This window comes from Ursus arctos, unplaced genomic scaffold (assembly GCF_023065955.2).
Source record: "Ursus arctos isolate Adak ecotype North America unplaced genomic scaffold, UrsArc2.0 scaffold_11, whole genome shotgun sequence".
NCBI lineage: Eukaryota > Metazoa > Chordata > Mammalia > Carnivora > Ursidae > Ursus > Ursus arctos.
The window spans coordinates 32,795,805-32,809,153 of record NW_026622775.1 but is presented as its reverse complement, the minus strand read 5'-3'; the positions used below and the strand labels follow the sequence as shown (position 1 = coordinate 32,809,153).

General features: G+C 39.5%; 1 long non-coding RNA gene across 13 annotated transcripts in view; it reads left to right on the top strand.

Moving 5' to 3' along the window:
- The window catches only part of LOC113255713 (uncharacterized), a 178,126-nt gene extending 166,068 nt beyond the window's left edge, over window positions 1-12,058 (top strand). For 8 of the 13 annotated variants that reach the window (XR_007187951.2, XR_008958644.1, XR_007187948.2 and 5 more), the window contains 2 exons: window positions 7,482-9,453; window positions 10,692-12,058. This is a non-coding gene — a long non-coding RNA (uncharacterized LOC113255713). The remainder of the gene's footprint in view (window positions 1-7,481; window positions 9,454-10,691) is intronic. The other 5 variants (XR_007187945.2, XR_008958643.1, XR_007187946.2 and 2 more) reach the window with 2 other exon arrangements.
- The last annotated feature ends 1,291 nt before the right edge of the window (window positions 12,059-13,349 follow it).

Genomic DNA, 13,349 nt, shown 5'->3' with positions numbered 1-13,349 from the left:
TTTTGTTATTTCATTTGTATAAACTCTTTGAGAACTAATTCTTCTCTGAGTATAATGCATTTACTATATTTAATTTGACTTATTTATGAATATAGACACAATTAATATAAATAATTTGAAGATGGGAATTTTGCTACACACTTTTTGGTGTGCAGTGTAATTACATCCAGAAAATATGAAGTTCTGAACTCAAAAGCTGTTGGTCTGAAACTTTTAAACATAAGGAGAACAACTTTTTTATGATATGTAATTAAAACATAGATAATGTCTTAAATAATAATAGAGGATTAATAAGGACGAGAAAAGTATTCCCTAAGCCCAGATACAGCTGTGGTGAATAGAACATGAATTCAAATATCTGGAGTACATATTAGGATGAACAGATAGATCATTACTTTCCAAGAATTTCTAAAACTTTCTGCTGCCATTTTAGTCTAAGGAAAACATGGTATGGTCCATTTATCGTCTATCTATGGCCTAGCTAAGAAATCAGGGTACACTTTGTAATTTCTACTTTTGGAATTAATCATTTTGGATTTAGCGACTTCCTTGACATATTGATAAGCATTTTTTTATAACATGAACCATTACTAGCTACCATGGAAAAAAGGATTTGTGATCAAATCAATGTGGGATTCATTGCATATTATCTCTCTCTGTTAGAGATTCACCATGTGCATGAACATATGTTAAGAGCTTCAAGTCTAGAAGTTAAAAAATATGTTCATACTTAGCCTAGATTTCTCACAAACTTCTAGATGATGAAGCAGTTTTTTCCCGAACAGAACACTTATGTTCAGAAAGTGCTAGTATTCTACAGGAAAAAGTTTGGGAAACAACTATTTTGATCCATAATTTATTTATTTTCCCATTGTTTTTTTCATACCACTTCCCTTTATTTCTGACATTTCTTTTTTTTTTAATGTTTTTTTATTATATTATGTTAGTCACCATACAGTACATCCCTGGTTTCTGATGCAAAGTTCGATGATTCATTAGTTGCGTATAACACCCAGTGCACCACACAATACATGCCCTCCTTACTACCCATCACCAGTCTATCCCATTCCCCCACCTCCCTTCCCTCTGAAGCCCTCAGTTTGTTCCTAGGAAGATTGGTAGGGGAAGAAAGGGATAAAGAAAGGGGGGTAATAAGAAGGGGGAATGAAGCATGAGAGACTATGGACTCTGGGAAACAATCTGACATTTCTAATCAAACTTGAGGATAACTTGGGGAGAGAAATTTACCATTTTCTGCACATTGATTCTTGCTTAGTTGAAGATGTTAGAGGCAAGTTGTATTTCGTATTTTTATCAGCAGTTTTAAAAAGTGTGTTGACAGATATATGTCAGTCCAGTAAACACATTGATTATTAGTGGCTTAGCTAAGTACTGTGCAATACTTTTCATTTTTATTGTTTTAAAATGTATACAATAATTATGAAAATATGCTCATTATTTAAAAATGACACAATTTAGAAATTCTAAAAATTATCTTTAGCGAGGGCACCTGAGTGGTTCAGTCAGTTAAGCATCTGCCTTTGGATCAGGTCATGATCCCAGCATCCTGGGATTGAGTCCTGCACCAGACTTCCTGCTCAGCTTCTTGCTCTGCCCACCCACTTCCCCCCCACTCCTGCTTGTTCCCCACCCCCTGCAAAAAAAAATAAATAAAATCTTTAAAAAATTGTCTTTAATGAGTGGGGAAATTTTTATTTCTTAGATAAAATACAAAAATTTCCCCACTCATTAAAGATAATCTTTGTTAACAGATTGCATTCTTTCCCTAGAGAGGGTGTCATCACAGCACAAAAACTTACCTCTAACTCATTGTCAGTACATTGATAATATGTATATTTTTCTAATATACATATTAAAGTATTTAATATTGGGGGCACCTGTGTGGCTTAGTTGGTTAAGCCTCAGATTCTTGATTTCAGCTCAGGTCATGATCTCAAGGGTCGTGAGATCAAGTCCCATGGTGGACAGGCTCTGCATTGGGTGTGGAGCCAGCTTAAGATTCTCTCTCTCCTTCTCCCTCTGCCCCTCCCCACTAAATATAAATAATAAATAAATAAATAAATAAATAAATAAATAAATATTTACTTTTTGGCTTTTGAGGGTTTTCTTTTTCAGATTTATTTATTTATTTGGGGGGAGGGGGGAATAGAGAGGGACAGAATCCTCAAGCAGACTCCACGCTGAGCCCAGAACCTGACATGGGGCTTTATCCCAGGACCCTGAGATCATGACCCAAGCCAAAACCAAGAGTTAGATGCCCAACTGACGGAACCCAGGCACTCCTTGGCTTTTGAAATCTATTACAAATGTAGAAAGTCCTCCTTTATCCCACGATTTTAAATAAAATAATCATACACTCCTTAAACAGGATGACCAGAAGTTTTGGAAGCGTGAATAAATATGTATAATAAATGGCTTATTGATATTGTGTTCCATATTTATATGTGTTCATGACATGTTCAATGTGTTGTCTCTCATTAGTGCTCCATAGTTCAAATGCACTATAAAGTTGCATTAACAGGGACGTTCCATCCACCCCAGCACATGCATCTGTAATGCATTGATTTATATCTCTAATTTTCACTCTGCCTTTAACATCATCTCAGAAGATGTCATCAAAGCTCAACTTGTAAATATATATGTATATTTGTATTATATTACTTTATATAAATGTATTTATATATATATATTTTTTCAAACTTTATGACCACTCTGTGCTTTTGTAGAAAAACTTTTTTTAATGTTTATTTCTTTAATTCATCTAGAATTGAATTTTATATATGGCATGAAGATAGGATCTACATTCATTTTTTTTCCCAAATGAATCATCAGTTGTTCTAATACCCTTTATAGAGCAATCCATGTGGGATCTATGAATGCCCATCTCAAAGGGGGAAGATGAAGAATTTTGAGCTACTTAACAAAGCGATGAAAGTTGAATGTAGAAGAGACCTTGGAGGAAGAGAATAGAAACAGGGAAGGATGGTGCATAGCCTTGAACCTCAGGACATGTGTACCTTTAAAGGGGGAGAGGAAGGAAAGGAATTAACCAAGAGGTAGGTAGAAGGGCTCAGAGTGGTGTCATGGAAGTTCTGGATTAAAGTAGTTTCAAGATGAGACGAGGGCAGCAGTGACCAGCAGGGAAGCAAGAGTGTACTGTGAAATGGGTGAAAGAGAATATTTGATACACTGGTTATGCAGTTAATTGAATTCCATGGTACAACTGTGGTATAACTGGCTTTTGGATCGTTTTGGATTATCTTCAATTTATTCTATTGTTTTCATCCATGGATATGAATATTTACGAGCTAACTGTAGGCAGGCTGTATTTCTAGGTAGTAAAGTGAAATTTTCTGAACACATTTTAAAATTCTGAATGCATTTTATTTAAATTTTACTTGTATGGTGCATTTGAAAAGTATTTTCAATGAAAATCCAGTGAATGTTCAATGATATCACATATATAAAAAAGCTTGTGACCCAAACAAATCTTACAAATAAAAGATACCGTTTGTGTATGTAACACGTGGTGGCTTTTCCTCACCCACTTGGTGAAAATATGGAGCACACTTGGCAGGCCCCTGAGCATCACCGTGTTTGTCAGCGCCTATAGTAATGCTATGTACGACAGTTTAAGCTTGCTAATTCTTTGTTTTTATATGCTAGTCATTTCTAACACCTGCTTGTGCCTCACTTTTCTCTGTTTCTCTCTTCAGAGGAGGTGGAGAGAGGTAGTGAATTTGTCCCCATTTAGTTTGGACATACTGTTTGATCAGCCTGTAGCCACGCCACAAGGGTGATAATCACCGTATAAATACACACCAACACAGCGTCACACTAGCCTCTCCCAGCTGCCTTGGAAAGCAGCCAGTCTGCAAAAGACGAAGCTGTGTGTGCTGCTCTGCGCGGCTGCGCACTGGCTGAGGATGGATGGAGGGACCGGGAGCAGCTGCTCTACAGTAAGATGGCTTGTGAAGGAAGCTCCGTGGAGGCATTGACTAAAGAGCCCATAGGAAATGTTGATGTGACACCAAGAGAGCTGCCATTCGTGATGAATGAGGGGCACTGTCTGTGGGCAGACATGGCACATGGCAGTGTGACAGAGGTGACTCATTTTGATTCAAGGTGTTGAGCAGGCTGTGAAGCAAAAAAATCAGCAAACAGTGACAGGCCGTGCACTAGTGCCTGTAGTCAGAAGGCAGCCAGCCAAGCTCTCTGTTTGGAGCCATTGGAAGTGTTTTGTTGTTTTCTTGTTTTTTTAAAGCTATAGCCATAAATATGGAAAGTAACATTGCTAGCATCATTATAATCGTATATGAAGGTAGATGACGCACATCTATAAATCATACTAATGTATGCCAGCTAATGGCGATATGCCGAATGCTGTATTCCACACAAGTCTTCCTGTCATCCTCTATCTGCTTATCCTGATTTATTTTCTTCACAGCCTTATCTTTGCTGGATATTTTATTATGTGCATTTATTTCATTATAGATCATTACCTTACAAGCCCTAACTAAATAGAGGTCGCAGGGGGTAGGCTCTTTGAACGGTCTTATTTCCTGCTGTATCCCTGGTGTCAACACCAGTGCCTGCATGTAGTAAGCCCTGGAGATAGATAGATAGAGAGATAGATTGATCGATCTCGCATATTTGGAAAACAATGTAAAAATTCAGTCTGATGTATTTCTCATGGTTTCTCATAATATTGGAGAGGCTCAGAACATCAATTTAGAATCATAAATGTGCTCATTAACCAAACAGTAATTTTCTTCAAGGCAATTCCTAAATAACTAAGTTTTACAGTATTCAAAATCTCTGATGCCACATTTCTGATGGATTTATCAGTTAGCATGAACAATTTAGCCAGTAAACTCATTGTCTTCTGCTCATGCTGTCAAATAACAGGTTTGGACTAATTCCCCTCCTGCCTTTTCCATCCCTCCTATATTTCCCTGGAGAGGGTGTCATCACAGCACAAAAACTTACCTCTAACGCACTGTCAGTACATTGATAATAGGAACCAAATGATCTATGTCCCTTCATAATTGGGTGTGTCTGTGTGTAAAAGGAAGTGAGAAAATTATGAGTTTTCCTAGGTTGAGAAAACAAACTGGTTGATTATTTTAGGTGGAAAATGGGCTCTCAGCTTGGAGGTATTCAAGCAGATTCAGAATAAACTCTGTCAGACCAAGTGAAGCTGGCAGCTGTTCCTGAACCAATCAGACATCAGCATCATCTAAGAATGTTAATAAGCAAGTGAACAGCCCCTCCAAAGCAAGAACAAACAAACAAACCCAGGTGACAAGACCCCATTCTGGGAGTACATCTGTGGAGTGCTGGACTCCTGAATGAAGAAAACTCCCCACGTGGTCGTCCTGTACAAAAAGCATTAGGAACCACAGAAGGCTAGGGTTTGGATTTCAGGTAGAAAGTTGGATCAGATCAGCCTTTCTCGGGTATCACCTAAGACCACCTGTAACTACTTAGTCAAGGCTTTTCCCGCGGGGAATTCAGTTGTGCCAGGGTGGGGGCCCAATAATCTTTTCCTACTTTTTAATTTTTTAGGATTTTTAGTAAGGTTCCAGGTGATTCGTATTTTCAGGCACATTTGGGAAACATTAATCTAGAAGACCTTGTGGCCTGGTCCGGTCCTCAGATTCTATGGTTATTCAAATAATTATCTACTTTATCTGTGTGTAGACTCAGTTTTTAAATGATTTTTTTTTTCTATTAGGAGTCATGTAACTAAAATCATAGACGGTGGTACATAAATTGGGCAGTTTATGCTTGGCTTACAGACACATAAACAAATAAAGAGGCTTCATTTCATGCAAACTTCTCTGTGGAATGGCATGCCCTATGGATCACTGGGCCCAGTAATGTTTTTCATTTGTTTGTGTGCACACTCTACGGTCCTGCAGTCTGCGGCGTGCAAAGGTTAAACTCAACAGCTAGAAAAATGATGACAGTAACAAAGTTTAAATAACAAAAAAGCATGGTGCATGAAAACCAATCTTCAAACCCCATAAAACTAACCAGTGCCAATTCCTCATTATATTTTTAACTACATCATGATTATGCAACTTGAACCACCCTACAAGTTGCAAAAACAAATAGCCAGGACTTAGAGCAGTATTTCCCAGCGGTGATTCGGCTTTGAATTTTCTCTTTCTTGCTTTTTTAAAAAGCTATATATTTCAAGTGGATTAAATAAGGAATTTTAATTAAGAAAACAATGTTCAGAGCCCTATTTGCTTCTCAGATGCTGTACTCCACGGTCTAGTAAGCATTTTAATGAGTTGTAACACGGCAAGATGTTTCTAGTTCCTTTACATCCTTGACTCCATCAGCATATATTTCTGCCAGACTTTCAAAATGAATTCTATTTTCTCAAAATGGATAATTCTTAACAAAGAGCTTACTGAAAGAATTTATTCCTATTCTACATTTTTAGGTACCTAATTTAAAGTATAAGCTATTCTTTACCCTAAGTAGCATTGAACTAATTTTTCCATAGTCATTTTTACATAGATATTCACACTGCAGAAGTCTTTGGTTATTTTATCTTACTTTTAGGTCTCCAGATGCTGCAGACAATAATTATAGAAATACAGAATTTTGTAATTTGAAATAACATCTGAGATCATTTATTGTAACATTCTCAATTTTCAGATGTGAGAAATGAGACTCACAAGGACTAAGTGACTTGCTTAAGACCATTAATTCAAGACAACCAATGCCAGCACCTGAGCATTCAGAAGCCAGATTCTGAGTTCTTTCCAACTTGTACATTGACTTCAAGTCCCCTCACCCTAATAAGACATGTTCGTTCTGAATTAGTCTTTTAAGCTATTCAAAGAGATCGTTAGAAACGTTTTTGAAAATAAGATATTTCTGCTTGTTATACTATGTGCAAATATGTTTTTATGTACACACACAAATTTTTAATTTCTATCATAATGCACGTATGCATTTAGTAATAAAATATCTCTCCAGACCCAGACTTAGAAATGATTTTCTTCAACCAGTTTGTGGCTTTTATGTTCTCCCTTCTTCTCTTCTCTTTTCCTCCTGTTCAACCTTTATATCTCAATTCAAGCATCATTTCCTTAGAGGACATTTCTCTGAATGCCCAGACCAGGTCAGGAATGATTGTTACATCCTCTCTTAGCACCTTTAACCTTCCATCACAGCACTTGTAATAATTGTGATTGTCTATTTATTTGTGTGATTACTTAATTAATGTCTGTCTTTCCCCCAATCTAGACTGACTCTAGCCACATGAGGACTGGGCCACCTGCTGTTGCTCATGATTGTCCCCCAGAGCCTGGCTCAGGGCCTGGAACACAATACCTCCTTAGGAATCATTTATGGCGTGAATGAAGAAATGAGTGAAATTTCCTCTACCCTAAAATCTATACTTTAAGTAATTACTCTATTTCCTTCCTTTCTTCTAGTATCAAATCCATGAAAAGTGGTTCCTACTCTTGTAACTCCAATATGCTGTAAGTAGACTTTACTCCAAGCACTTGCAAGCGACCCCAGCCTCGGGTTCACCTCAAAAGGATGTTTCAGGATGAATTGGTCTGCAGGAACATCAAAGCCATCTTCCTGGTTTCCTAGATCTAAAGAGAAGGAGGGAGGAGACCATGCTTGAGAGCACGAATGAGAAGCTCCACGAGACTCCCAGCAGAACTTTAGGCAGTGATTATAGCTCAGCATCGCTCAGGGTAGACCCTCAACATTTATCCCAGTCTAGAGGGGTGGTGCTCAACACCTAAACATCAGAGTTCCTCAGGTTCTTCTTAAATATTCATAAAATGATAACATCTGCCATTTTGTCTTGGCTGTAGGAAAAGGCCATTTGCTTGGACGGTTTGGGAAACTCCATGGGGTGAAGGAAATAAGTCACAGTGACCCCTTAAGTAAATTGAGATGGATGAGTCCCTGAACAGGGGATGAAGATGCATGAACTTGATGATTGAGGAAGGGAAGTGGGGCGAGCTGGCTGTGCCTATGCCACCTAAACCAAGGTTGGTAGAGTATGCCACCCTACATCCTGGTCCCAAACCAGGGGCCAAAGGAAAGTCAATGAAGAGCATCCTCAGAGAGACTTCTGCCTTCCCAGACCCATATGCACTCTCCCTGGAATGCCAGGAAGAAATGCCACCTATACATTTAAGGCTTACAGGGGCCTTGTCCTGAGTAAACATGTGGTTTAGATAAAAGACTAGGTTCCTACAGTCTAGGAAAAGACGACAGGATGAGGGCAGCCATCTTTGAAGAAGGTGCAGAGATTTTACTGAAAAGGTGAACCAGAACTGGTAAGCAGGTTCCTCATTCTGGAACTGTGAAAATTAGGCCCAGATTCCACAGCCTAGATGCACAATGTGCCCCTGCCACATGCAGACAGTGAAAAATCCTGTAAGAGATTATGGAAAGATGGTTTTGTGGATCCTAGGGGTAGCCACATCAGGAAGCAAGTTATACACTCATCTCTGGCTTGGATTCTTGGTCACTTCCATACCCTCTGTGAAGACTTGTGAGAGCTTACAGACTGATTTGAGCTGTGCTATGGAGAAGTAATGGAAATTCTCATCTCCTGACTGAGTGTAAAATGGGGTAGATGCCCTGCCCCTTCCCAAGGGTGGTGGTGGCAACAGCAGACCCCAGTGGAAGCTTGTGGGGCCTGGCAGAGTGCCCCGGAGGAGGCTCGCTGACAGGAGTGTTGGCATCATTAGACTTGACCAGGGGACTGCAAGAGGCTGCACAACTCCTTCCTAAGCAAGCACAAATGCTTGAGAAATAACAGGAGACAGAAGTCAATCATTATGTGCATATTAAACAGGACTATGGCATCCTTAGCACTTACAGCCTGGTGAAGAATAGTCATTCTACTTACTAATGAAAAGACTGGAACTCAAGCTACATGAATTAGTTTATGTGACACACAGTGTCGAGAGCAGTGTGTAACACTTCATTCCTAATAGTAACTAGTGTTAATTATCACATACTGTTTGCCAGACACTGTTTTAGTGGCTTTGTGCATATACTCTCATTTAATCCTCATAACAATCCTGTCAGGTAGGGTTTTGTTGTTGTTGTTGTTATTTGTTTTTTGGTTTTTTTTAGCCCCACTCTGCAGATGATACTCTCTTGCCCAAAGTCACACAGTGAGCAAATGGGTCAGAATATGAACCCAGAGAGTCTGACTCCAACATGGGTCCCCCAGTCAATATCTATACTTCTCTCCATTGACCCCAGTGTGGTAGCGTGAGTGGCCTCCATAGACCTAGGTGACGAACTCACTTTTTTCTTGGGTGTTCATTTAAATAGCCCACATCTGTTAAACAGACCCCTCCTTGACATGCTGACACCTGTGATGTGCTGACAGGCCGTGCTGGTACACAGAAGACGCCCTGGTCCCAGGTCAGTTGCCCCTCACTGTGTTAATTGCAAAACAGCCTGCAGAGCAGCCATGGAGCTGATCTCTTAGCCACACAGGTGTATGGCATGTAGGCACAAACCCTGCCTACTCTTTGCCTTTTAGATCTCATAAAGTTTTTTCCCATTCCTCCTGTGTCCCTGTTCTATTTCCTCAGCCATAATGGCCCCATTTCCTCTTGGTGTGCCCTATAGAGTTTTGAATACTTTTCATCAGTCTGTTTCATGGACTCCCCGCCTCCCTCGTCTTCCCACCTTTGAAATGTTGACATCTCAGGGTTCTGTCTTCTCTTGTTGCTATCTACACTATCTTTGGGTGCTCTCAGTCAGTCCCATGGCTCCAGGCACCACCAGGATGCCCACAAATCCCGGTTATCTCTCTCCTGCCACATCTTTTTCCTGCTCTGGGACTCATTAAGATTTTACTATAAAGGATGTATGAAATGTGGGTCTTTTTCCAGAAAGATATTTTAACTTAGTTGCTGTAAATTGCACATTTTAAAGGAAACAAATATTGTTCTTAGGTCCGTGTTTATTCAAACTATCTTGATTTTTAGTTAAACTTAGAATATGATAATAAACACTGTGTAGTTTATTTAAATCATAATTATATGTTAGCTATTTAATGTGTACATTTAATTTTTATTGGTAATAAAAATCATAATACCAAAGTAAGGATTAAAAGCCACTTAGGGGAATATAGAAATATTAACTAATAACATCTTAGTACTTACATTTAATAGAATTATTTTTTGAAATTATCTTGTCTCAGAAATTAAAACATAAAATTAATTTCTAGATATTCAGTTTTTAAAGCACTTTTATACACAGAAAAAACTTAGCCATTTACATAGGCACAAACTTTGCTTATGAGGAAGACAAATGTTTCCTCAGTAGCTGTCCGTAAATACAGTTACCAATGAAAAATGGAGAACTTCACTTTCCTTATTAGTCTCTAGAAACATCCAGAGGATTTTCTTTCTTTCTTTAATATAAAAATGAGTTAATGCTCTTCAGAATTTTCTGTCCATAGTTAGCCCCTCTGAAGCTAGATCTCAGAACAAAAAGAAGAAAAGTGACTTTGGAATCACTCAGATAATCCAAGAAAATCTTTTAATGTCCATACAAAATACTTAATTTAAACCATGGTAAACCATTGTGTTTGGGCTTCACTTTTTCTCAAGGGTTTTACTTTTTTTTTTTTTTTTTTAATTTACTTACAGATGATCTGGGCATAGAAAACAAGTGAAGGACAAAGCCCAGGACATAGGTCACCTATTCTGACTCGGCATCGCCATCTACTGAAACTGTAAAATGAAACATCCCGAAACATTTAAATCTGTAGTGTCTCTATAAATTACAGTAAATAAACAAGCATGAAGCATTGTGAAAATATGAAAAATAGTGCTGTTTGGGTCCTCAGAATTGGTGAGGCAAGTCTGTGATAGCTCTTGGTGCCCACGTAATGGCCGCGAGGGCCCGTACACAGATCAAGATGTCGCCAGAGCCTCCTGTGCCGCGCTGCAAAACTGCACGGAGTCTACCAAAAGGAGGGGCCCCAGCAAGCCCGTGGAGCCTTTGGCACACCCACTGGCCCCGCCACACCCGTAGTTTAGATGAAGACTTACACCTGTCTGCACATCTGAATCCTTGTATGGGTCATCCCCACAGGAAAAGGTGGTCCGACAAGTTTGGCTGGCTCAGTCGTTTCGGGGCAGCTGGGAACTCAGCAGCGAGGAGGAAGCTTCAGAGCACGTGCACTATTCCTGAGAAGACCCAGACCTGACAGTGAAAGTGAATGGAGTGTGACTGGGTGGTTCGTTCATGGAGGTGTCCTCATTGGCTCTCACTGGTAGTTGGTTACGGAGCCTGGGAAAGAAAAGGTGAAGGAAGAAGAGAACAGGAAGAAGCAACCCTAGAAGAGACAGGGATCACTCCATACACAGAAGCTAAGGTGCCACAACGGTAGAGAGAAGAAGCACGACGTGGTTATGAGCTAAGTATATTAAGCTAGATTGCCCGGTTTCGAATTCCAGCTCTGGTGAACTTGAGGAAGTTATTTACCCTCACTTTGCCTCAATTTCCTCGTCTACAAATGGTAATAATAATTGTCTTCACGTAGGAGTTCTGTTGTGGTATTATATGAGTTAAAATAGGTGGAGCACTTAAAACAGCATGAAACATAGTAAAATTGCCCAGGGAGTTTGAACCTTTGTCATTGTAGTGATACATGTTCCTACATAGTGCCTGAATACATCACTGCTTTACCCTGAACACCAGCCACATAGCACACGAGCCATGGGGTGCAGAATATGGGGACCTGCAATAGTTCTCAAGTGCATCTCTGTATGAGTGCCCTCTTATCTTTGGGGAAAATGTTCTAAGACCCTCAGTGGATGCCTGAAACCATGAAAACCAAACCCTATGTATACCATGTTGTTATTGTTGTTTTAAATACATACATAACTAAGGTAAAATTTAACTTATAAATAGGCATGATAAGAGATTAACAGTGATAACTAATAATAAGAACAATTATAGCAATATACTGTAATAAAAATTACGTGAATGTTTTCTCTCTCTCTGAAAATATCTTACTATATTGTGCTTATTGTTTTTGTGATAATGTGAGATAATGAAATGCCTGTGTGATGAGATGAAGTGAGGGGAATGACAGAAGCACTGTGGCAGAGAGGTAGGTTCCCATTCTTCCCCCATCTGCTTCTGGACTGCAGGTGACCATGGCTAACTAAAACCACGGATAAGGGGGAACTACTGTGTTTGACTAAAAGGAGAAGAACCCCTTCTAGAGAACATGAAACTATTAGGGCTATTAGTGCAAGACTACATAAATCTTGCACAATTTGGTGACATCTTAGCACCTTTCTGTGGGGAATTGGCACATGTGCACACACATAGTGAGCTCTCACTGCACGTCACACATTCTATTAAACTCTTCATGTGTACAGTTTCACTCACTCAGAATTCTGGTAAACCGAGCCTAATTATTGTCTTCATTTTAAAGATGAAGACTGATGTTTGGATGAGTTAAGATCAGTTGGAATCAAACAGCTGGTAAGCGGTGTAGCCAGAGTTTGCACCCAAGCCTGCCTGACTCTGAAACCAGTGGTCTTGATGATTGTGCTAGGAGGTGTACGGGATAGTGGTCAACAGGAGGCCAGGGCAGCAAGCAGTGCTTGTCATGCTCTGAGGAGATGGCTACATTTTCTGGAGTGTGTAAAGTGAAAATTATTAAGCTGTGTTCTTTTATCACAGAGTTGAGATTTAACAGTCACGAGTAAGTGTATAGAAAATGGAGTTTGTTTCCTATATCTGAGCTCAACTTCTCTTCAGCCCTTATTCCTGCTAATGGTGGGAAATGACCAGTATGTGTAAATTCTGGGGCTTCCGCACATTGCTCATATTTTGACAGCTTGGATTCTTCCTTATAGAAGATTTTCATAATTCTGCTCCAGTAATATCCTGTTCCCACATTTACCTGGATAGTACCACATTTTACGTTGTTTGTTGTTGTTCCTATGGCCACCTATCTGGATTGAGTAATTTGATTAGTGGACTGGTTTGCAATGATTGTCTGGATTATTTACCCTCCTCCCCTTATCCCCTTTCATATGTAATTTTGTAGAGTTTTTCTACTCTGCGTATTTTAACCTGCTATACCCACCCCCCTCCACTTTGGCACTGGGTTCAAGCATGTGACTTGCTTTGGCCAGTGCAATGTTAGCAGAAAGAATACAAGCAGAAGTTTGGAATGGATTTGTGCATTGAGGCTTCCTTTCTTGTGCTTCTACTAATACTATAAAGGCATATTAGGGTAACCTCCTGAGGTCGAGAAGCAGTCGAAGCAGATCTGAGGCTAG